The sequence below is a fragment of the Priapulus caudatus genome, unplaced genomic scaffold (assembly GCF_000485595.1).
Source record: "Priapulus caudatus unplaced genomic scaffold, Priapulus_caudatus-5.0.1 Scaffold47, whole genome shotgun sequence".
NCBI classification, from domain to species: domain Eukaryota; kingdom Metazoa; phylum Priapulida; class Priapulimorpha; order Priapulimorphida; family Priapulidae; genus Priapulus; species Priapulus caudatus.
This window is the reverse complement of record NW_014577108.1, coordinates 410,406-415,778: the sequence shown is the minus strand read 5'-3', so window position 1 is coordinate 415,778 and position 5,373 is coordinate 410,406.

The window sequence follows — 5,373 nt, the reverse complement described above, 5'->3', positions numbered from 1 at the left end:
GAGAGAGAGAGAGAGAGAGAGAGAGAGAGAGAGAGAGAGAGAGAGAGAGAGGCGGGACTGGGTAAGTAAGTGATTAGAAAGAATGTGTGTTTGTATTAGCGAAAGACAGCGAAAGAGGCAGAGAGAAAAAAACAGAAAAACGAGGTAATATTGTTTAACAAAAAATATTATATATATATAATTGAATTTAGGGCGCACCGATAGAACTAATTGCCATTTGAATTATAGACAAAATAAAAACTGTCAAATTATTAGACATGTTTCTGCTAATCCTTCATGTAAATGTAGAATGTACGGTATTCACGTAATTTACGCATCACGCTCCATATTTTCCTGTTACTAGATTTTCCTACACGCGTGGATGAGCATTTACCGTGGGAATCGCTAGTAGTGACCCATCTTCTCCTTACACGTATGGACGCGTATTTGTCAACCTGGATGAAATACACCCGTTTGTTCCCGGAGTCCTGAGTCCGGAGCGATGAAACCGGAGCCAACTGAATACGGGCGTTTGGCTCTGTGATCGCCCTGCCATTTAGATCTATCGTGAGTTTAACTGTTCTGTTACGATCGCGGCCCGCATGTATGTCACTGACGTCGGTTTTTCTCGCGTCTTAATGACGGATCGCCGCGTAAATTTGCTCTCACTGCGTCGTATTTGAACTGTTCGGACACTAACAGCGCCGATGCGACGGCTCGCGTATTTTCTCTAGCTGTTATCGGTAATTTATTGAAAAGCGTTTTGATTTACTGCCGTCTAGTTTTCTTTTCTCGGTATGCTCCTTTTATTCTTGTTGTTCTTTATCTTCTTTGGTTTTTCTCCCCGTTTCGTTGCTGCTATTGCACGGGAGCTGTGCTATGCACGGGAGCTGTGCTATGCACGTGAGCTGTGCTATGCACGGGAGCTGTGCTATGCTTTCCATTTATTCATGTTTTCTCGCATTCATCATTCGGTTAACGTCGTCTTCCTTGCATACGTAACACCGTGTTTTCACTAACACACTGTAAACTAGCGGTCTTCGTGGAGATTTAGACTGCCTCACAGACGGCTAGCGAGCCGAGATGTACACTCGGGTAGGCCGAGCCAAAGGACTTTGGAGCCGTCTACGCGAGCGGGCTTGCAACTCCATCCTGCAACAACTCCCTTTCTGACATGACTTTACATACATGTACATCGCTAACTTTAGAGCTTAATGACATCGACTGATAGGCTCACCGTGCTAATATGTGGCAGAACAGCAGTGCATCTGTTCCTCCGTAGAAACGGTCCAGGCCTCCGCTTCACACACGTCTTTACATACATCGCCTCTGCTAGTTTGTAAACACACGATGAAAAGAAACCGACAGAGAGAGAGAGAGAGAGGCAATGTACATGGTGTTCTACGACGACGAACGCGCTCTTGAATATCGGTCATTACTGCGTGAAGCCGCAAAGTGTCGAATGTGAGAATAATATTATAAGATAACGAATCAGCGTAAATCCATAACAGTTTGCACGGCATACCATGCAGCGGATACATGCCGATTGTTCCATCTGAGCTGCTGATATTTTTATTGCTGAAATTAATAGCTACATAATCATACACATAGGCCCTATACAGATTAATTTTGGATAATTATTTGTAGACTAAATATCAATATAATGTATTCGTTAAACTTTGTCGATATAGAGAGATATATTTCTATAAATGATAATATTGCGTAACATATATATATATAGTTTATGCGGCTGTCAAAGTACCCTATTTATTGCCATTGGAGCAGAACATATCACGTACCACGAAATATTATTCTATATCGCCTTTAAAATCAATGTTGCCTGCTGAGAATTGCTGCCACCTAGCACGAGTCTTAAATCAGTTTTGGGGATAGTATATCAGATCTGGTAAAACGTAAAGACAGTAGAAACACATGGAATGTAATAAAAATCGCATCTGTACTAGGTGATTTACTTTCAAACTTTATAATAACGGTTGTCACGTGACACGACAGATGTCACTGCCGTTTGCCGATTATTTCGCGACGCCATCTTTTGTCCAAATATCATACGTTTCAGTCGTCATGAATGTCAATACGAATATCATATCTTTCTGTTAATATCTATAAAAAAACGATTGGGAGCGAGACTAAATAACCATTCAAGGTAACATTTAGGTTTATGTTTATTGGGTTACGCATAATAAATCATAGGTGGATTAAGACTAAGAAATAAAATTCTCCTTTTTCTCTCTTGACGTTTCAAAATTCGTCATCCTCGGGTTATCCACTCTGGTGGGTATCCTCGGGTGTTGCGCATAACAAAACAGTTAGTGCCTGATTGCATAATTGCGCATCGTGTATTAATTGCAAATAGTACTGATATAGAATTCACTATTAATATATATATATATATATATATATATAGAGAGAGAGAGAGAGAGAGAGAGGAGAGAGAGAGAGAGAAGAGAGAGAAGAGAGAGAGAGAGAGAGAGAGAGAGAGAGAGGAAGAGAGAGAGAGAGAGAGAGAGAGAGAGCGGAGAGAGAGAGAGACGAGAGAGAGAGAGAGAGAGAGATAGAGAGAGAGAGAGAGGAGGCAGCGAGAAAGCTAGTACGATAGTGTAATATTTTATGTTTCTTTTTATGTGAAACAATATGGAAAACGCCAGCAAGGTAAACGTTCGCAGGCTGACATGAAGTGGGTAATAGGATATGTTACACTACAGCACTTATCTGTTTGTACTTGTAAGTCTACGTGACACATTTTTAATTATGTATTATTTGTACGTGAATTTTATTAATGTGTCTATGTTTAATATTTATTCAATATACGTTTAGCTAAACTATTGTAAAATAACTGATATGTCAATAATGTCGTTGCTTTCTGATATGGGCGGATACTATAAATAAAATATAGTCTTCTTTTTTAGCACAAAATGGATGTTTCGTGTTATTTCTTTATTGTTTTCTGTGTATATTTTAAAATTAATTTAGGGTTTGATAATCAACGTACTTAAAATTTTGGAAATAATTGCAACATCATAACAAATCAGCGTCTTTATATATAACAGATATTGATAAGTAGTAAACTGTAAAACATACACAACTTTTACATCCTCAGTCACAGGGCACGTACAACAGCTAAGTATGATACGTATTTAATAAACACATGGATTTCGCCGAGACATGACCAATATGAGAGTCGTGACGCTTGCATTTAATTTCACATTGTTCCATAATTTAAGAGTTCGGCATAATACGCTCGATGTGTACGTCACCACTATTCTTTGCAAAATAAAACTTATCGTCGCAGCCATAAACATATTTATATATTATTATATTATGCAGCTAAATGTGCCACAGACTAAGTAATGTCATCGGTGGTAAAATTCATATAAGGTTGTGTTCAGCTCTCTTATAAGGTTTGTAAAGGGTCCGCTGTGTGTCAGATATTGTATGCGTGTAGCGGCTACAACCCTACGTCAAATGCTGCGTCATGCGTTTTATAGCAATGGCGCATTTCACGTGATTGTAAATGCCTTGTGAAATCATTATATATAGAATTGATGTTCCGGCAAACTTCAAAACACGTGTTCTGTCTCTTTCTCTGCGCCATGTGATGTGGACCCTCGTGATCAATAGCAAAATCTGCATGAATTTGTGATGCAGGCGCATTATTGCTATAGGTAACTAACGAGTTACAGTTATCAGTAATACGTATATATGACGACTATATCCATGGCGAAGTATTTGCTTACATGCGCCTTCCCCCATTTTTAAACACTCGTTCTCATTGAATCCTAACACCACCTTACCACCACCTAACAACAAATGAAACATGGCTACTGCAAGGTTAACTTCAGCAGTGTTAGGACGCTGGCGAATGCTTAGACCGCTATGGACAAAAGCTTCTAACTGCAGTCACTGTAACGCGGCCATTTCAGTAATGCTAATGATTTGAACTGTTGGATAACGGAAGGCGAGGCCTTCTCGTGCCATATGTTATAAAATGTTTACTGTTGAGCATACGTACATTTCTTCACATAGTCAAACGGGTTTTCGCTTTAGGAATGTGAAGATATTTAAGAGCGATATTGCTGTGGTGAAGATTGAATTTTGGTAGAGCCAAAATGGAAATGGCTGGGGTAGGTATGTATCTGTCGTGCATCTGCATATTTCGGCTGTAGATTATTATCACTACGTTATCGGATTGTTTCTATAGAAATATTTAGCATTAAGATTAAAGACGTTGAATGTTTTATCGTTGTATATGACAGTAAAGCCAAATTTTGATCCTTTATTTCTGTTCCTGATAAAAATTACATAGACGGTATGGCACTCCATTTTTTAATTTTTGATATAATCTTAACGGTGCGATTGCGTTTTAAATATATACGACAAAGAAACCATCAATAATATGTTGTCAATAGTTAATTGAATTATGGTAATTTTAGAAACAAGGAATTGATTTTTCAGAACTTGACTTCCATGGATACTTTTAAGAATTTGCCATTTATTTCTGTAGCTTATCTTTAATTCATTCAAGACGCAATGCAATGACACGTATTTGTAGTTCTATCGCAGAGTATCGTTGGGGTTCTAGAGTTTTAACTAACGATGAATTATTCATACGGTAGTTAACCGCACACGTGTTAATTAACTTCTCAATTTCGCCTTAAGATCCCTACGTGTAACCGTGTGCATGTCATAAATTGTCAAACAGTTTTTATAGCGTCATTTTCGTTAAAATTCCCGCGATACACGGCAACGTAATAACTTATATCATAAAAAAATGTAATTAGCAAGAAAAATTAAAAACTAGAGTTGCTGAATGAAATTTCTTCGACGTAGTCTTTTCTCATTACAGTTGTATGGTAATAGTTGGTTGTTAAAGACACCCTCATAACAAGTTCCATGCGTGCGATCGTAGAATGATGCGGGTGTAGAAACGTGACTAACGTACGAATAGCGCGTCAGTGTTGCTGGTCAGGGTGTCCGGCCCGGGCAGACGGTCACAGCGCACCATCATCCTCTTCACTGCTGCTGCTTGCTTGCTGACTGCAGACACTGTGATGAAGTAATTATAGGTGAACATCGTCGCGTTGCCAGTGACGCTGCTGTTATTATGTTGTGATGCGGACATCGCGGTGAACGGAGCGCCATTAATAGCAGCTATATACACCGTCAGCTGGAAACCGGCAATGAGAGCATAGGTGAGCGACGACACGGCTAAGTCCTGCTGCCCCCTGTTCACAAATATCATTTATCATGTGCGTTACATAGTCCCTGCGTTGTCCTTTTCCTCTCTCCTTTTGTGTCCCCACTCGTTCGTTCGCTATCTCTCTCTCTCTCTCTCTCTCTCTCTCTCTCTCTCTCTCTCTCTCTCTCTCTCTCTCT